Genomic DNA, 20,585 nt, shown 5'->3' with positions numbered 1-20,585 from the left:
GGCCTCCCAGTTTAGTCTAGTGCTCTGCACACAGTAAGTGCTCAATAAATACGATTGAAGGAATGAATAGTAAGCACTTAAATGCCATCATTATTATTATTATTACTTGTCTCTATCCAAGCACTTAGTAGAGTGCTGGGCAGAGAGTAAGCGATTAACAAATACCAGATTAATAGTTACAATTATCGAGGTGCCACAGATGGGCTTGGCCTCCCAGTTTAGTCCAGTGCTCTGCACACGGTAACTGCTCAATAAATACGATTGAATGAATGAATGACTAGTAAGCACTTAATAAATGCCATCATTATTAGTATTACTGTCTCTATCCCAGCACTTAGTAGAGTGCTGGGCAGAGAGTAAGTGATTAACAAATGCCAAGATTGATCGTTACAATTATCGAAGTGCCACAGATCGGCTTGGGCTCCCAGTATAGTCCAGTGCTCTGCACACTGTAAACGCTCAATAAATACGATTGAATGAATGAATGAATGAATAGTAAGCACTTAATAAATGCCATTATTATTATTATTTTTATTATCTCTATCCCAGCACTTAGCGGAATGCTGGGCAGAGAGTAAGCGATTAACAAATACCAAGATTGATCATTACAATTATCGAGGTGCCACAGATGGGCTTGGCCTCCCAGTTTAGTCCAGTGCTCTGCACACAGTAAGCGCTCAATAAATACGATTGAATGAATGAATAGTAAGCACTTAATAAAGGCCATCATTATTATTATTATTACCTTGTCTCTATCCCAGCACTTAGTAGAGTGCTGGGCAGAGAGTAAGCGATTAACAAATACCAAGATTGATCATTACAATTATCGAGGTGCCACAGATGGGCTTGGCCTCCCAGTTTAGTCCAGTGCTCTGCACACAGTAATTGAATGAATGAATGACTAGTAAGCACTTAATAAATGCCATCATTACTATTATTATTATTACCTTGTCTCTATCCCAGCACTTAGTAGAGTGCTGGGCAGGGAGTAAGTGATTAACAAATGCCAAGATTGATCGTTACAGTTATCGAGGTGCCACAGATTGGCTTGGCCTCCCAGTTTAGTCCAGTGCTCTGCACACTGTAAACGCTCAATAAATATGATTGAATGAATGAATGACTAGTAAGCACTTAGTAAATGCCATCATTACTATTATTATTATTACCTTGTCTCTATCCCAGCACTTAGTAGAGTGCTGGGCAGGGAGTAAGTGATCAACAAATGCCAAGATTGATTGTTACAGTTATCGAGGTGCCACAGATTGGCTTGGCCTCCCAGTTTAGTCCAGTGCTCTGCACACTGTAAACGCTCAATAAATATGATTGAATGAATGAATGACTAGTAAGCACTTAGTAAATGCCATCATTACTATTATTATTATTACCTTGTCTCTATCCCAGCACTTAGTAGAGTGCTGGGCAGAGAGTAAGCGATTAACAAATACCAAGATTGATCGTTACAGTTATTGAGGTGCCACAGATGGGCTTGGCTGCCCAGTTTAGTCCAGTGCTCTGCACACTGTAAATGCTCAATAAATACGATTGAATGAATGAATGACTAGTAAGCACTTAATAAATGCCATCATTACTATTATTATTATTACCTTGTCTCTATCCCAGCACTTAGTAGAGTGCTGGACAGAGAATAAGCAATTAACAAATACCAAGATTGATCGTTACAATTATCGAGGTGCCACAGATGGGCTTGGCCTCCCAGTTTAGTCCAGTGCTCTGCACACAGTAAGCGCTCAATAAATACGATTGAATGAATAAACTTCCCCACAGGGTGCAGCGTGGTTTTATTGCCAACTAGATCTGCCCTGCCTAACTGCTCATACTTCCCAAGCGCTCAGTACAGTGCTCTGCACACAGTAAGCGCTCAATAAATACGATTGAATGAATGAATGCTTGCTGCCTCCTTTCTACGTTTTAGTTATGTCCCCAGAGAATGTCCGACTTTGCGTCTAAAGTATCTTTGTGGAGAAGTAACGCAATTGATTTCCGTAATGCTTTTCCTGAAGTTCAAAGTACAAATTTATTCCTTAATTGCCTCGAGTTCATTGAAGGCAGCCACTGCATAATACAAGGAAACAGCAATTCGGTCCTTTGATGTAGATAAAACAATTGCCAATTTATACCACGTCAACAAAAATCAGGTCAACTAGAACAATAATAATAATAATAATGGCATTTATTAAGCGCTTACTATGTGCAAAGCACTGTTCTAAGCGTTGGGGAGGTGACAAGGTGATCAGGTTGTCCCACGGGGGGCTCACAGTCTAACAACTCTAACAAATTTTAATCAATCGTATTTATTGAGCACTTACTGTGTGCAGAGCACTGTACTAAGCGCTTGGGAAGTCCAAGTTGGCAACATATAGAGACAGTCCCTACCCAACAGTGGGCTCACAGTCTAAAAAAGTGGGCTCACAGTCTAAAAAGATTTCAAAGATATTAAGATTTTAAGATTTCAAAGCAGCACATTTTTAAATTATGGGGTCCCTATTTTGATCATCAGGGGTTTTTATAATACGAAATTGAGAAACGCTGTGGGGGACTGGGCCGGCAAGTTAATTGGAAAACACCCCTGCTTTCCGTTTATTAGTCGGAAGATTTAATCTTGTGGGAATGATTTCAGAAGAGTTCGTTTTGCCTGTCTGGAGTTACCTCATCCTTTTTTTTTGTTGAATTATTTATTTTATAAATCCTTTATTAGATAAAATGACTGTACTAACTCAAACAGAAAAAACCGTTCGACTTTTTTTTATTAGTTTTAAAGCGGGGAGACGCTTTTATTTGATGAGCGGACTTTGTAAGGGAGAAACTAGTGTTTGCTGAATCGCTAATGAATCGCCAGGGGACTGGAGAAAATAAGAATTTACAAGCACTGACTTCTAATTGGCAGTGCTTCATAAACCCTACTTTTGAGTAAACAGTAATTTAATAAGACAGAGGCGATCCGAAAGCGTTGATTGATAACTTCTCGAATGGGAGAGTGCTTCAAGTCTGGTCTCTTGGAGGAGGTAATTTACTTCCAACGATGAAGAGAGTGTCCCTAAATTAAGGGGCCTTTGGCTACTGTTGGCAAACTTTGTTCTCCAAGCATGTCTGCTTCTCTCTGAATCAATATAGGATCGGACCTCTACTTATGTGAATTGCAAATTTCCCCTCCACGCTCCCCGGGAATCACGGAACAATTGGAGAAATGGAATTCCTGTAATTCCCTGCCCGGATCTGCTGGTCTAAGTGCAAGCCTGCTTTTTTTTTAAGTTGGCCTCTGTCAATCAATCAATCAATCATATTTATTGAGCGCTTACTGTGTGCAGATCACTGGACTAAGCGCTTGGGAAGTCCAAGTTGGCAACATATAGAGGTGGCCCCTACCCAACAGTGGGCTCACAGTCTAGAAGGGGGAGACAGAACAAAACCAAACATATTAACAAAATAAAATAGAATAGATACGTACAAGTAGAATAAATAGAGTAATAAATACGAACAAACGTCTCTATATGTTGCCAACTTGGACTTCCCAAGCGCTTAGTCCAGTGCTCTGCACACAGTAAGCGCTCAATAAGTACGACTGAATGAATGAATGAATGGCATGTTTTCCGGTTCTGTCTGCTTTCACCGCTATGATTGTCTTGCTGATGAACGTAGTACGCTCAACGCTAATATCATTCATTCATTCAATCGTATTTATTGAGCGCTTACTGTGTGCAGAGCACTGGACTGAGCGCTTGGGAAGTACAGGTCGGCAGCATATAGAGACGGTCCCTACCCAACAGCGGGCTCACAGTCTAGAAGGGGGAGACAGACAGCAAAACAAAACATGTGGACAGGTGTCAAGTCATCAGAATATATATATTCTGTATATATGTATAGATACCTGTGTATATGTTTGTACATATTTATTACTCTATTTATTTATTTTATTTGTACACGTTTATTCTGTTTATTTTATTTTGTTAATATTCCTTCAATCGTATTTATTGAGCGCTTACTGTGTGCAGAGCACTGGACTGAGCGCTTGGGAAGTACAGGTTGGCAGCATATAGAGACGGTCCCTACCCAACAACGGGCTCATAGTCTAGAAAGGGGAGACAGACAACAAAACAAAACATGTGGACAGGTGTCAAGTCATCAGAATATATATATATTCTGTATATATATGTATATATACCTGTATATATGTATATACGTTTGTACGTATTTATTACTGTATTTTATTTCTACGTTTATTCTGTTTATCTTATTTTGTTAATATTCCTTCAATCGTATTTATTGAGCGCTTACTGTGTGCAGAGCACTGTACTGAGCGCTTGGGAAGTACAGGTCGGCAGCATATAGAGACGGTCCCTACCCAACAACGGGCTCACAGTCTAGAAGCGGGAGACAGACAACAAAACAAAACATGTGGACAGGTGTCAAATCAACAGAATATATATATTCTGTATATATATATGTATATATACCTGTATATATGTATATATGTTTGTACGTATTTATTACTCTATTTTATTTGTACATGTTTATTCTATTTATTTTATTTTGTTAATATTCCTTCAATCGTATTTATTGAGCGCTTACTGTGTGCAGAGCACCGTACTGAGCGCTTGGGAAGTACAGGTTCATTCATTCATTCATTCAATCGTATTTATTGAGCGCTTACTGTGTGCAGAGCACTGTACTAAGCGCTTGGGAAGTACAACTTGGCAACATAATAGAGACGGTCCCTACCCAACAGTGGGCTCACAGTCTAGAAATGTGAGGATATGAGCAATAGAAGGAAAGACAAGATCCTTGCCCTGAAGAAATATACAGTAGATCAATTTCTTTCACTTTCTTTTAGTTAACCGACTCCAAATCTCATTTTCAAAATGTCCTTTATTTAAAATAAGAGAAATGAACAGCCACTGTGCCCCTTTCTCCTTAGAAAAGGGGGGGAAATATCAGCATCTAACGCTTTCATTACCGATAACTTGACCGAAATAACTGAGAAGAAAAAAGGGGGGAGAGATGGGATAGTGGGATAGCAACCACCAACAGAAATATTCCAAGCTATTTTCGTCCTAAATATTTTTAGAGGAAGAAAGCCTGAGGTAAAGATGAATTTCCAGTTGGCACCCGTTCACCTCCCTGGAAGAGTCAGAAAAAAGTGAGGTATTTACTTCTTTCATTTGGATAAATTACGAGCACCGCTCAGTCGCCTATAAGAAATTTGAACGTTTTGTGGCCGAGAAGTGGAATTTATGAGGAAAAAGTCTTGCAAGAGTTGAAAGGTAAATCGTTGGAAGATGGTTTGATTGCTTAATTTGCAAATGGGGTAAGAGCCTGAGTAGCTGCGACTTTTCAAGCCCACTTCTTAAGCTGCAAATACCGGCTTCGTATCTGGGCAGTCACTCTCGATTTTCTTTTATCGTGTAACTAAAGTGCTGTGAAAATCTCCAGAAACGAACAAAAGCAGCGTGGCTTAGTAGAAAGATCCCGGGCTTTGGAGTCAGAGGTCACGGGTTCGAATCCCGGCTCCGCCGACGGTCAGCTGGGTGACTTTGGGCAAGTCACTTCACTTCTCTGGGCCTCAGTCACCTCGTCTGGAAAATGGGGATGAAGACTGGGAGCCCCTCGTGGGACAAACCGGTTACCTTGTATCTCCCCTATTTGCTTGGCACATAGTAAGCGCTTAACAAACACCACCGTCCTCTAAAGCCCAAATCGCCCTTTGGCTGCGTTGTATTAAGCCTGGTGTAGAAACAGGATAATTTCTTCGGACGCAGTCCCCATCTCACTTGGGGCTCGCAGTCTAGGGGGAAGGGAGACCGGGCGTTTAATTCCCATTTTACAGAAGGGGAAACTGAGGCCCAGAGAAGTGACTTGCCCTGTTGAAACCGGGATCAGAACACAAGTTCTCTGATTCCCATTCATTCATTCATTCAATCGTATTTATTGAGCACTTACTGTGTTGTATTATTATTATTATTATTATAATGGCTTTTGTTAAGCGTTTACTATTCATTCAATTGTATTTATTGAGTGCTTACTGTGTGCAGGGCACTGTACTAAGCGCTTGGGAAGTCCAAGTTGGCACCATATAGAGACGGTCCCTACCCAACAGTGGGCTCACAGTCTAGAAGACCCATGCCCTTCCCATTATAGCTACAGTTTGCTTCCTCTGTCGTAGAACAGTACTCGGCACACACTGTGCACGTAACAATAATAATAATAATAATGGTATTTGTTAAGCGCTTACTATGTGTAAAGCACTGTTCTAAGCGTTGGATAATAATGGCATTTATCAAGCGCTTACTATGTGCAAGCACTGTTCTAAGCGCTGGGGAGGTTACAAGGTGATCAGGTGGTCCCACAGGGAGCTCACACTCTTAATCCCCATTTTTTAAAATGGAGTAACTGAGGCCCAGAGAAGTGAAGTGACTAGCCCAAAGTCACACAGCCGACAATCGGCGGAGCCGAGATTTGAACCCATGACCTCTGACTCCAAAGCCCGGGCTTTTCCCACTGAGCCACGCTACGTGGCCTGAACAAATGCCATCGTTATTATAAAATGGATGTTTGCCGCTGATTGTTGGGTTGAGTCAATTAACCGGTGATGACTCTCTTCCGAGCTCTTAATTACAACAACAACAACAACAACAACAGCAACAATAATAATAAGTTAAGTGACTTTGGGCAGGTCCCTTAACTTCTCTGTGCCTCAGTTCCCTCATCTGTAAAATGAGGATTAAGAACGTGGGACAACCTTGATGACCTTCTATCCCCCCAGTGCTTAGAACAGTGTTTGGCACATAGTAAGCGCTTAACAAATACTGCCGTTATTATTATTATTATTATTATTATTATATATAATAATATATAATAATAATAATATATTATTGTTATTAATAATAGCAACACCATAAAGAAAAAGAGTCAGATGAGCACAGTATTGTAGACTGTAAGCTCGTTGGGAACAGGGAACTGTTATATTGCTATAGTGTATTCTCCCCAGTGCTTAGTACAGTGTTCTGCACTTGGTAAGCGCTCAATTAAATGCGATTGATTCACTTACTAATACTCAGTTCTTTCATCTGTAAAATGGGGATTAGGACTATGAGCCCCATGTGGGACACGGACTGTGTCCAGCCTGATTATCTTATATTCATGTCAGCGCTTAGTATCGTGCCTGGCACTTTGTAAGCGCTTAACATACTTACCATTAAAAAATAATAATGATAATAATAATGGCATTTGTTAAGCGCTTACTATGTGCAGAGCACTGTTCTAAGCGCTGGGGGGGGGGGGTTACAAGGTGATCAAGTTGTCCCATGAGGGGCTCACAGTCTTAATCCCCATTTTACAGATGAGGTAACTGAGGCTCAGAGAATAATAATAATAATAATGTTGGTATTTGTTAAGCGCTTACTATGTGCAAAGCACTGTTCTAAGCGCTGGGGGGAACACAAGGAGATGAGGTTGTCCCATGTGGGGCTCACAGTCTTAATCCCCATTTGACAGATGAGGTAACTGAGGCTCAGAGAAGTTAAGTGACTTGTCCAAGGTCACACAGCAGACACGTGGGGGAGTCGGGATTCGAACCCATGACCTCTGACTCCAAAGCCCGCGCTCTTTCCACTGAGCCACACTGCTCCTCTAAAAAATGTGATGAAAGTACTGCCGGTTTTGGTAATTTTACGGGGCTCGTCTTCAGATGTGATGGAAGCGCTTCACGCGATATGAATTCTCTCGAGCAGGTAAAATAAAATCAAGGAATTTGAGAAATCACCCTCGTGGAAGATTTGACGCAATAATTGGAAACTTGGAAACGTAAATCATTATGTTGCCGACTTGTACTTCCCGAGCGCTTAGTACAGTGCTCCGCACACTGTAAGCGCTCAATAAATACGATTGATTGATTGATTGATTGATTGAAACAAGGATTTCTCTTTCTGAGCAGAGGACGTTGAAACACATTTTTCAAGTACTGAATGAAGAGATGTTGACTAGGGAAGAGCTCAAATCATTTTCAGGGGGCTGGAGAGTAGACATAGTTTGAACCCGTTTTCCTCTTTTCTGCTGAAGATGATGGTACCTTTCGGCGTAACCGTGAGAAACAATAATTTAATAAAAAGGAAGTTGAGGACTTAATCATGATCTCTTCATTATAAGGGCTTTCTAGTAAATTTCTGTCACCCCGAGGCAACATAAAGGATGTTTCCCAAATCACCCGTGTGAGAATCAATCAACTTCACTTGGAATGTCCTAGATGAGAGACATTCGTGATAGGCCCTTGAATAATACAGTATCCTCAGGACGCGATATACAATTTGCATACAGATTAACAGTTATTATTCTTGGGCAGCTTAAATATTTACGTTTGTAATGGGGAATATTCAGTTTTGATAGATGCTTCGCAGTATGTGAAAAATCAATGCTGTCTCCTCGCCAGAATCAGCCTGAAAGTTCCTGATGTTTTTCCCATAAAAACTATTATGAAATAAAACTCAAATGCGCAATGCCATTTAAGTGCTGCTTCAGCAGAACCCAAACTCCCACGAGCTGGCATAAGGAAATGCGCCCTAAATGCTTTACACATAATAAGTGCTTAATAAATATTATTATTATTATTATAAATGGGTGGAATAATAGTAATAATACTGTTTGTTAAGTGCTTATTTTGTGCCAAGCACTGTACTAAAGCATTCATTCATTCAATCGTATTTATTGAGCGCTTACTGTGTGCAGAGCACTGTACTAAGCGCTTGGGAAGTCCAAGTTGGCAACATATAGAGACGGTCCCTACCCAACAGCGGGCTGCGATAGATGTAAGACAATCAGATAAGACACAGTCCCTGTCTCTCAAGGGTCTGAAAGAAGGTACCCTAATTCTTCAACGGCATTATGGCAGAATTGGGTTTAACTTTAATTTGGGAGGGGGGAAAACATATATAAATCTGAAAAGTAAATTAAAATTCAAAATCCGCTCTTCGGTAAGGCCCTGAAAAAATGCAAAAGTCACGGCCCACCCAGCCAATTAATTAGCGATGGCATTTGTTAAGCGCTAACTATGTTCTAAGCTCTGGGGGGGATACAAGGTGATCCGGTTGTCCCACGTGGGGCTCACGGTCCTCACCCCCCATTTTACAGATGAGGCAACTGAGGCTCAGAGAAGTGAAGTGACTTGCCCAAAGTCACACGGCCGACAAGTGGCAGAGGTGGGATTAGAACCCACGACCTCCCGAGTCCCAGGCCCACGCTTTATCTCCTACCCTGGGCTGCTTCCCTACTTGATCAATCAATCAGTCAATCAATCGTATTTATTGAGCGCTTACTGTGCTAAGCGCTTGGGAAGTCCAAGTTGGCAACATATAGAGGCGGTCCCTTCCCAACAGTGGGCTTACAGTCTAGAAAAGTAAAGACGGAGATCACGTGTCACCAGCTTTTGACTGGCTGAAATGTAAAACCAAATAAAAAATAAAATAAATAAATCAGCGAATTTTACAGGTTGACAAGCATCACTGTACACGGACAGGCCAAAATGGTGAAAAACCAAAAGTAAAGATACTCTGAAATGATTACTTTGGTTACCTAAGCACATTCGATTGCTTATCTTTTAGACTGTGAGCCCACTGTTGGGTAGGGACTGTCTCTATATGTTGCCAATTTGTACTTCCCAAGCGCTTAGTACAGTGCTCTGCACACAGTAAGCGCTCAATAAATACGATTGATTGATTGATTGATTATCTTCATTCTTTCGTTACCTCCTTGCCTTTTGGAACGGGAGAACGGGGGAAAACTAGCGTAGTCCAGAAGCAGCGTGGCTCAGTGGAAAGAGCCCGGGCTTTGGAGTCAGAGGTCACGGGTTCGAATCCCGGCTCCGCCGACGGTCAGCTGTGTGACTTTGGGCAAGTCACTTCACTTCTCTAGGCCTCAGTTCCCTCATCTGGAAAATGGGGATGAAGACTGCGAGCGCCCCGGGGGACAACCTGATCACCTTGTAACCTCCCCAGGGCTTAGAATGGTGCTTTGCACATAGTAAGTGCTCAATAAATGCCATTATTATTATTCCATGGTATCGAGACTGTGATGGGGTCTTTTTTTCCTGTTTTAAGCTTTTTAAGCAGGTAATTGCTGCAATAATGAAGCTCTTGGGATAAAACTAGGTTGTCAAAGAATTTTTTTTTGGCTAGAAGCGAAAGAGCTGCTTGAAAATATATTTTCCATCTGGAGCTAACAGAAAATGACATGATTTCATATTCCAACCGAGTCAGCTGCATGAATTATTGGCAATGAGCCTCCTTTTACAGTAACTGTTAGAGGCCGAATAGCACCGTGTATAATGCTTAAGACAATCACAGTTGATATTGCATTCTCCCAAGTGCTTAGTACAGTGCTTTGCACCCAGTAAATAACCTCAATAAATATGATGGAATGAATAAAAGAAAGCATATCCTCTAAGGCTGACAAGAATGGGAAAAGGGTAGATTTTGCAGACATTATTAAAACACGACATATGAAGACCTTTATTTATTAATAGCAGGACAGCTACAGGCTCTGGAGAGGGTTTTTTTTTTTCTTGAAAATTATGTCTAAAGTTGCAGTTTTACCTTATTTCTTTTTTTTCCTCCTTGTGTGATGAGCTAAAAAATAGTTGGGAGTCACATCCGTCCCAGGGGCTTTCTGTGGCCGAAAAGACATTTTCATGCTAAGTTTATATTCATCCTGAATTCCTTAGTTATCTAAAGTGTCGGGAATTGTCCTCCCCCAAGTGCTTAGTACAGTGCTTTGCACACATTGAGTGTGTGTATACATGTATATATGTGTATATGTTTGTACATATTTATTACTCTATTTATTTTACTTGTACGTATCTATTCTATTTATTTTATTTTGTTAGTATGTTTGGTTTTGTTCTCTGTCTCCCCCTTTTAGACTGTGAGCCCACTGTTGGGTAGGGACCGTCTCTAGATGTTGCCAACTTGGACTTCCCAAGCGCTTAGTACAGTGCTCTGCACACAGCAAGCGCTCAATAAATACGATTGAATGAATGAAAAAATGAATGAAAGAAAGAATGAATGAATGAAAGAAAGAATGAAAGAAAGAATGAATGAATGAAAGAATGAATGAATGAAAGAAAGAATGAAAGAAAGAAAGAAAGAAAAAGAAAGAAAGAATGAATGAATGAAAGAAAGAAAGAAAGAATGAATGAAAGAATGAAAGAAAGAAAGAAAGAAAGAAAAAGAAAGAATGAATGAATGAATGAAAGAAAGAATGAATGAATGAAAGAATGAAAGAAAGAAAGAAAGAAAAAGAAAGAATGAAAGAATGAATGAATGAATGAAAGAAAGAATGAATGAATGAAAGAATGAAAGAAAGAAAGAAAGAAAAAGAAAGAATGAAAGAATGAATGAATGAAAGAAAGAATGAATAAAAGAAAGAATGAATGAATGAAAGAATGAAAGAAAGAAAGAAAGAAAAAGAAAGAATGAAAGAATGAATGAATGAATGAAAGAAAGAATGAATGAATGAAAGAATGAAAGAAAGAAAGAAAGAAAAAGAAAGAATGAAAGAATGAATGAATGAAAGAAAGAATGAATAAAAGAAAGAATGAATGAAAGAAAGAATGAAAGAATGAATGAAAGAAAGAAAGAAAGAAAGAAAGAAAAGGAAAGAAAGAAAGAAAGAAAGAAAGAATGAAAGGAAGAAAGAAAGAAAAAGAAAGAATGAATGAATGAAAGAATGAATGAAAGAAAGAATGAAAGAATGAATGAAAGAAAGAAAGAAAGAAAGAAAGAGAAAGAAAGAAAGAAAGAAAGAATGAAAGAAAGAAAGAAAGAAAGAAAAAGAAAGAATGAAAGAATGAATGAATGAAAGAAAGAATGAAAGAATGAATGAATGAAAGAAAGAATGAATGAATGAAAGAAAGAATGAATGAAAGAAAGAAAGAAAGAAAGAATGAAAGAAAGAATGAATGAAAGAAAGAAAGAAAGAAAGAAAAAGAAAGAAAGAAAGAAAGAATGAATGAATGAATGGATGGATGGATGGCTGTCCTAGGGGCGGGGCTCAGGATGACGTCACCCCTCGCGCGCGCATGCGCCCACCGCGGCAGCGCCGAGCGCCCCACGTGGTCGGCCTTGCCCCTTCCATCCGGGTCTTCGGGGGGCGGGGCCCGTAGGAGGGCGGGGCTCGGGCCGGAGGGGGCGCGATCGTCGGAGGGAGGGCGGCTGCGCGTGCGCGTTGAGCGGGGCTCAGGGGGCGGGGCCCGCGGGACGGGCGGGGCTCGGGTCGGAGGGAGCGCGCGTGCGCGTGGCGGCGACGCGCGGGCGGGGCTGGGGCCGGAGGGGGCGTGTCCGTGGCGGGGCGCGCGCCAGGGGCCGGAGGGGGCGTGTCTTGTGGGAGGGAGGGAGTGCGCGTGCGCGCGCGGCGGGGGCTCCGGCGGCAGTGGGCGCCGAGCCGTCGGCGGGCGCGGACGGGGGGGGTGGGCCGCTCCTCGCTCGTTCCCTCCCTCCGTCCCTCCTCCGGCCCGTCCGTCCGTCCTGACGGGGGCCCCCCGAGCGGAGCGGGACGGGACGGGAGCGGGGTCCGGGCCCTCCGCCGGCCGCGGGATGAGGCTGGCCCAACCCGAACCCCGACCGCCGCCGCCGCCGCCCTCCCCCTCCTCCTCCTCCTCCTCCTCCTCCTCCTCCTCCTCCTCACGGCCCCGCGCGGGCACGGACCCGGGCACGGCCCCAGGTGAGGGGAGCTCAGCTCGGGGCGGGGCGGGGCGGGGGGGGGGGACGGACAGCCCGCCGGGAGGGGCTCCGGGGGAGCGGGGTTTGGGGAGAAGGGGGGGCTCCCTCCGGGGTCAGGGTTGGGGGGGGGGAAGGGGGCTCCCCCTGGGGGGGAGGGTTTGGGGGGAGGGGGGTTCTCTCCGTGGTGAGGATTTGGGGGGAGGGGGGCTCTCTCTGGGGTGGCAAGGTTGGGGGGGGGGACTCACTCTGGGGTCACAGGATTTGGGGGGGGACTCTCTTTGGGGGGCAGGGTTTGAGGGGAGGGGGACTCACTCCGGGGTCAGGATTTGGGGGGAGGGGGACTCCCTCTGGGGTCACAGGATTCGGGGGGAGGGGGACTCCCTCTGGGGTCACAGGATTTGGGGGGAGGGGGACTCCCTCTGGGGTCACAGGATTCGGGGGGAGGGGGACTCCCTCTGGGGTCACAGGATTTGGGGGGAGGGGAACTCACTCTGGGGTCACAGGATTTGGGGGGAGGGGAACTCACTCTGGGGTCACAGGATTTGGGGGAAGGGGACTCATTCCGGGGGGGCAGGGTTTGAGGAGAGGGGGACTCCCTCTGGGGTCAGGATTTGGGGGGAAGGGGGACTCCCTCCGGGATCAGGATTTGGGGGGAGGGGGACTCACTCCGGGGGGCAGGGTTTGGGGGGGGGGGACTCACTCTGGGGTCAGGATTTGGGGGGAGGGGGACTCTCTGTGGGGTGAGGATTTGGGGGGAGGGGGACTCTCTCTGGGGTCAGGATTTGGGGGGAGGGAGACTCTCTCCGGGGGTCAGGATTTGGGGGGAGGGGGACTCACTCCGGGGGCCAGGGTTTGAGAGGAGGGGGACTCTTTCTGGAGGGGCAGGGTTTGAGGGGAGGGGGACTCACTCCGGGGTCAGGATTTGGGGGGAGGGGGACCCACTCTGGGGTGAGGATTTGGGGGAAGGGGGACTCTCTCTGGGGGGGCAGGGTTTGAGGGGAGGAGGGGGCCTCACTCTGGGGTCACAGGATTTGGGGGGAAGGGGACTCACTCCGGGGGGGCAGGGTTTGAGGGGAGGAGGGGGACTCTCTCTGGGGTCAGGATTTGGGGGGAGGGGGGACTCACTCCGGGGTCAGGATTTGGGGGGAGGGGGACTCTGGGGTGGCAAGGTTGGAGGGGAGGAGGGGGACTCACTCTGGGGTCGCAGGATTTGGGGGGAAGGGGAGTCACTCCGGGGGGGCAGGGTTTGAGGGGAGGAGGGGGACTCACTCCGGGGTGAGGATTTGTGGGGAGGGGGACTCTCTCTGGGGTCAGGATTTGGGGGGAGGGGGCCTCACTCCGGGGGTCAGGGTTTGAGGGGAGGAGGGGGACTCTCTCTGGAGGGGCAGGGTCTGAGGGGAAGGGGACTCACTCCGGGGTCAGGATTTGGGGGGAAGGGGACCCACTCTGAGGTGAGGATTTGGGGGAAGGGGGGACTCTCTCTGGGGGGGCAGGGTTTGAGGGGAAGAGGGGGCCTCACTCTGGGGTCGCAGGGTTTGGAGGGAGGGGGACTCTCTCTGGGGTTGCAGGGTTTGGGGGGGGAGGGGGACTCCCTCCGAGGTCAGGATTTGGAGGGAGGGGGACTCACTCCTGGCGGGGGGCAGGGTTTGGAGGGAGGGGGACTCATTCATTCACTCTTTCAATCGTATTGATTGAGCGCTTACTGCGTGCGGGGCACTGGGCTGAGCGCTTGGGAAGAGACGGGCCCTCCCCGGCGGCGGGCCCGCGGGCTACAAGGGGGCGCTCAGGCCGGGGGGCGGGGGATGGGGGGAAGGGAGGGAGGGGGGCTGATGTTTCGGGGAGGGGGCTGGGACCGGTTTGGGGGGGAGGGAGACCGTTTCAGGGGTGTACGATATGGGGGGGGGGGGACTGACTCGGGGTGCAGTTTTTAGGGGAGGGGGCTGATTCCAGGGTGCGGGGGAAGGGGGGACTGACGACGGGATGCAGGGTTTGGGGGAGGGGGGACTGATTCCGGGGTGCAGGGGATGGGGAGATGATGGGGGACTGACTCCGGGGCGCAGTTTTTAAGGGAGGGGGCGGGTTCCGGGGTGCAGGGTTTGGGGAGGGAGAGAGGGAGGGAGGGAGGGAGACCGTTTCAGGGGTGTAGGATATGGGGGAGGGGGGGCTGACCCCGGGGTGCAGGATTTGGAGGGAGAGGGACTGACTCGGGGTACTGTTCTTTAGGGGAGGGGGCGGATCCCGGGGTGCAGGGTTTTGGGGGGAGGAGGGGGACAGACTCGGGGTGCGGGATTTGGGGAGGAGGGGGACCGATTCAGGGGTGCAGGGGAGGGAGAGAGGTCCCCCCCCCCCCCCCCCCGCGCCGCAGCGCCAAGAGGCCAGTTTCCGTGGTGGTGGTGGTTGGGGGGCGGGGGGGGGGGGGGCGCTTGTGTTTGTGTGTTTGTGTGTGTGACATTGGGCGGCTGTTGGTTTCTCGCTTCGGAAAGGCGGAAGTTTCGGCTTTTTTTAATGACACACACATATACACAATCACACTCCCAAAAACAGCTCAGCCTGGCCAAGCCTCCTAGTAAAGCCGAATGGAAGAGTTTGGAGTAGGGGGAGGTAGGATTCCCCATCCCCATCCCCCCCCCCACAGCTTCACTCCTGCATTTCGGAGCAAGGCAGAGGATCATTCTGCAAAATCCCCCCCGCACCACCATCCAAGATCCCATTTTCCCCCCAAGTCTCCTTTTTTTTTTTGAGTGATGGGAGTCACACCAGTAGCCCCAGGGTCAGCGGTGGAAACAAAAACAGAGGTGGATGCCGGATGGTGGACACCTTCCCCTGGTCTCCCCGGGACTGAGTTTTCCTTTCCCCGCAGGGCTTGGCGTGGTTTTAATGTGGCATGAACGTTGGAAATCCGTATCGCCGCACGTAGGGAAAAATACGGCGTCTATCGCCAAGAGCCGTGTGCCTTAAGGTAGTGGTGGCCCCGCTTTCCCCCCCATCCCACCGTTGGAGAGGACTAGGCCGGATGGCGTTTTCCGCGTGAAATCCAGCGCCCGTGGAAGGAAACCTTTTCCCTCCGGTTTAGTTTTCTGTTGGTGCCGGGGAAGGGGAATCAGAATCGGGCTCTGAATCCGCGTCGGGTCCGACCGTACGAGGGAAGCGCGAGGATGTTGCGCGTCGTTCGTCACCCTGCCCCGTCCAGTGCGACCGCGGAGTTGCGATGACCCTTTTCTTTTTGTGGTGTCACGGGACCGAGATGGGCGATAGAGGATGTGGATCTTGAACATCATGTTGGGGAGTAGTGGGGAGCTGCCCCCCACAAAGCATCGCCAGATTTATAGCGGTGTTTTTAGTCTGTGCCGTTGAGGCGGCGTCCTTATCCGGGACTGAGGCAGGTGAGGCGTGTAACCGATTTTTACATAGTAGGGGGCTGCAAGTCCCTGCACAGCCTCGACCCACGCGCCAAATCTTCGTCACGTAGGTGACTCTTGGGGCGTTAAAGGGGTCTCGCAACGCAGCGTGCCTTCTCAGAGGCGAAAATCCCGAGGGACGTTTCGACGAGACCTTTCGAATCAAGATCTTGTAGCTGCTTGCGACTCTGTTGAAACGAGGAGCTGAAAATAGGCAGTTTAAAGAAAGCGTGGCCGTATTTTTTCAGAAATGGGGAGGTGAAGGTTTGCGTGCTCTCCGTTTTCTCCTCTAACTGAATAGTGTTAGTCAAAATGGGGAGAGTAGGAGTCCTCGAAAACCCACTGCTTCACCCAAGCTGAGAGAGAGGTTTGCAGTCATTACAGGTATTCTCCAATTGAGGAATAGAAATAGAGCGTCGTAAGAGGTCTGGGTCTCAGGATGCCTAGTTCTTGATTTTTCTTCCCCGCCTCCTCCTCCTGGACCTCCCCTTCCCCTCCCCTCCTGCAGAATGCTATCATTATCATTATTATTATAATTATTAAGCCTTAATGTCTGTCTCATATTAATAAGCCTTATTATTATAAGACCTCTCCCCCTTCTAGACTGTGAGCCCGCTGTCGGGTAGGGACCGTCTCTGTATGTTGCCAACTTGGACTTCCCAAGCGCTTAGTCCAGTGCTCCGCACACAGTAAGCGCTCAATAAGTGCGATCGAATGAATGAATGAAGGTGGAGGTTAGGGATTAAAGAGACGGGATGGTGGCGAGGGAGAATGAACTGAGGTGGAATAGAGTAAAGACTTAAAGTGTCGGTAGAAATGTTAATCGCCGGAGAGGACAGGGATATGGGCCATTCATTCATTCAATCGTATTTCATTCATTCATTCATTCTATCGTTTTTATTGAGCGCTTACTGTGTGCAGAGCACTGTACTAAGCGCTTGGGGAGTCCAAGTTGGCAACATATAGAGACGATCCCTTCCCAACAGCGGGCTCACAGTCTAGAAGGGGGAGACAGACAACAAAACATATTAACAAAATGAAATAAATAGAATAGTAAATATGCACAAGTAAAATAGAGTCATCAATCTGTCCAAACATATATACAGGTGTTGTGGGGAGGGGAAGGAGGTAGGGCGGGGGGGGTGGGGAGGGGGAGGAGTATTTGAGCACTTACCGTGTGCAGAGCATCGAACTAAATTATTAAGTGCTCAGAAGTGCTTTCCATCGAGCTTGGAAAGTACAATTCGGCACCAGATCGAGACGGGCCCTACCCGCCAACGGGCTCACGGTCTAGAAGGGGGAGACGGGCGACAAAACAAGTAGACAGGTGTCAGGTCCAACGTGAAGGAGGTCGGGAAACCGGTCCCGAGAAGGATGCCGACTTTCTGCAGCGCCCGCCCAGAGGCATGGAACCGGGAATTGGAGAAGTGGGCACTTGCTGAGTGTCGCGCCCATCGAGGAAGCGCAGAGTTCAGTGACCTCCCGAGGATCCTTCTCTTTGTCCACAGGTTTATAATAATGATAACGATGGCATTTATTAAGCGCTTACTATGTGCCAAGCACTGCTCTAAGCATTGGGGAGGTTACGAGGTGATTAGCTTGTCCCTCGGGGGGCTCCCAGTCTCCCCATTTTCCAGATGAGGTCACTGAGGCACAGAGAAGCGAAGTGACTTACCCAAAGTCACACAGCTGACCGTTGGAGGAGCCGGGATTTGAACCCATGACCTCTGACTCCAGAGCCCGGGCTCTTTCCACTGAGCCAAGATGCAGCATGGCTCAGTGGAAAGAGCACGGGCTTTGGAGTCAGAGGTCGTGGGTTCGAATCCTGGCTCCACCATGTCTGCTGTGTGACCTTGGGCAAGTCACTTAATCAATCAATCAATCGTATTTATTGAGCGCTTACTATGTGCAGAGCACTGTACTAAGCGCTTGGGAAGTACAAATTGGCATCACATAGAGACAGTCCCTACCCAACAGTGGGCTCACAGTCTAAAAGGGGGAGACAGAGAACAGAACCAAACATACCAACAAAATAAAATAACTTAACTTCTCCGAACCTCAGTTCCCTCATCTGTAAAATGGGGATTAAGACTCTGAGCCCCCACGTGGGACAACCTGATCACCTTGTATTCCCCCCCAGTGCTTAGAACATAGTAAGCGCTTAATAAATGCCATTATTATAGAGAAGCAGTGTGGCTCATTGGAAAGAGCCCGGGCTTTGGAGTCAGAGGTCATGGGTTCACATCCCAGCTCTGCCAATTGTCAGCTGTGTGACTTTGGGCAAGTCACTTAACTTCTCTGGGCCTCAGTGACCTCATTTGTAAGAATTTCAGCACTTAGAACAGTGTTTCCAGCGCTTAGAACAGTGCTTTGCGTATAGTAAGCGCTTAATAAATGCCAATTATTATTATTATTCTCTGCTGCTTATGTGGTTGAGTAGTCTGGCACCCGAGGTGGGGACTTGCAGTTGCTTCCCAAATTCTTTTCTTCAACCTTTCTTCTCCCCCGCCTCCTCCTGACCACCCTCCATCCAGCTCCCTAACCTCAAAGTATGGTGACGTTCACAACTCTCCCTTCTAGTGCGGAGTCAGTCAGTCGATCGGATTTGTTGAGCGCCTGCTGGGTGCAGAGCACTGTACTAAGCGCTTGGGAGAGCACGGTATAACGATAAAGCGGCCACGTTCCCTGCCCTCGACTAACTTACAGTCTAGAGGGGGTGAGACAGACGTTAATATAAATAAAGAAACCAAGGTTCCCATTTTGAGTTTGAGGGAGAACCGGTATTGAGTCCCCCCAGCTTTTACAGATGAGGAAACTGGGGCACAGAGAAGTGAAATGACTTGTCCAAGGTCATACAGCGGGTGGGTGGCAGAGCCGGAATTAGAACGCAGGGCCTCCGACTCCCAGAGCTCTTGTTTCCACTCAGCCACGCCGCTTCCCTCAGAAGAGAACAGTCACTGCCCTGAATTCAGGGTGAGAAATGGAGAGACCCAGATAGAAAGAGGTGACCGAGGGAGACGGTTTTGCTCCTCCTGAACGCGGGCGACCTGCAGCTCGGACCCAGAGTAAGGGAAAGGCCCGGAAAACCGACATTCCTGGTATGGAAATTGCTTGGCAGCGGCAGCCCTGTTGTCCGTTGGGGAGTTCATTCATTCATTCAATCTTATTTATTGAGCACTTAATAATAATAATAATAATGGCATTTATTATTATTACTGGAGAAGCAGCGTGGCTCAGTGGAAAGAGCACGGGCTTTGGAGTCAGAGGTCATGGGTTTAAATTCCGGCTCCGCCAGTTGTCAGTTGTGTGACTCTGGGCAAGTCACTTAACTTCTCTGTGCCTCAGTTACCTCATCTGTAAAATGGGGATTAAAACTGTGAGCCCCTCATGGGACAACCTGATCAACTTGTATCCTCCCCAGCGCTTAGAACAGTGCTTTGCACATAGTAAGCGCTTAATAAATGCCATTATTATTATTATTATTATTATTTTTTACTAAGCGCTTGCAGAGTTCTGTCCCGGGCCTGGGTCGTGGCGATGGGCAATGGGGCAGACCACCCCTCTTCACCTCCCTCAAGGTGCCTAATGACATTTTGCCCCTTTAGTAGTAGTAATAATAATAATAATATAAGGTATTTGGTAAGTGCTCACTACGTGCCAGGCACTGTACTAAGCGCTGGCGTCGATGCGAACCAGTCAGGTTGGATGCGGTCCCTGTTCCACGTGGGGCACCACAGTCTTCATCCCCATTTGACAGGTGAGGGAACTGAGGCCCAGAGAAGTGAAGTGACTTGCCCAAAGTCACCCATCAGACAAGCGGCGGAGCCGGGATTAGAACCCGGGTCCTGGCTCCCAGGCCTGCGTTCTAGCCACTAGGCCACGCTGCTTCTCTGACCTTTGGGAAGCCCCCTTTCCAAACCTTTGACAGCCTGCGCTGCCTTTAATTGCCACTCACTAAATAATGGATTTTTTTCATTTGTAAAAATGGAATCAACTCTTAATGTTTGGCTTCCAGCGAAGTGTGGATTTAATTCCGGTGGGGCAGAAGGAAACGGTCTTGAAAAGTAATATCTGCGCCATTCGTCAGGAGCGCAACTATGCAAGGCCCTTCCGTTTCCGTTATGGTTTTGCCGCGACGTCTGGAATTACTAGTTTCTTTAATAAGCTTAGGAGCCGCGTATTGTAAAGTGCCCGAGGGACTGTTGGGGTTCGTAGAGGTAAATTAATGGATCACCTGGAAACTAAAGTCACCAGTGTAACAGTTTTATTCCCCGCCCCCACTTTAATCCTTAGGTTAGAAACTATAAGGCATCATAAATGATGCAATCAGTACTTCCGAGTCGGTATTGTGGAGAGGGTTTAGTGTGGATAATTGAAAGAATCCCCAAACCTCATTTATGTTTAACCTAAATCCTTCCTGATGCGGTTTAAGCCCATTTTCTCGTGTTCCATCTCAGGAGGTTGA

The 20,585-nt window shown here is 47.1% G+C and overlaps 1 protein-coding gene and 1 long non-coding RNA gene across 2 annotated transcripts in view; both read left to right on the top strand.

Annotated features, from left to right (window-relative positions):
- The first annotated feature begins 205 nt into the window (after positions 1 to 205).
- LOC119948725 lies at positions 206 to 7,985 on the top strand. The gene is made up of 3 exons (XR_005457043.1): positions 206 to 240; positions 5,084 to 5,160; positions 7,949 to 7,985. It is a non-coding gene; the product is annotated as an uncharacterized LOC119948725 (long non-coding RNA).
- A 4,551-nt stretch (positions 7,986 to 12,536) lies between these two features.
- The window catches only part of GALNT1 (polypeptide N-acetylgalactosaminyltransferase 1), a 77,787-nt gene continuing 69,738 nt past the window's right edge, over positions 12,537 to 20,585 (top strand). Inside the window, exon 1 of the mRNA XM_038770340.1 lies at positions 12,537 to 12,723. The gene's annotated coding sequence lies outside the window, so the exon portion shown is untranslated. The remainder of the gene's footprint in view (positions 12,724 to 20,585) is intronic.

The sequence above is a fragment of the Tachyglossus aculeatus genome, chromosome X3, assembly GCF_015852505.1.
Source record: "Tachyglossus aculeatus isolate mTacAcu1 chromosome X3, mTacAcu1.pri, whole genome shotgun sequence".
In the NCBI taxonomy this organism is placed as follows: domain Eukaryota; kingdom Metazoa; phylum Chordata; class Mammalia; order Monotremata; family Tachyglossidae; genus Tachyglossus; species Tachyglossus aculeatus.
This window is presented reverse-complemented; position numbering and strand designations above follow the sequence as displayed.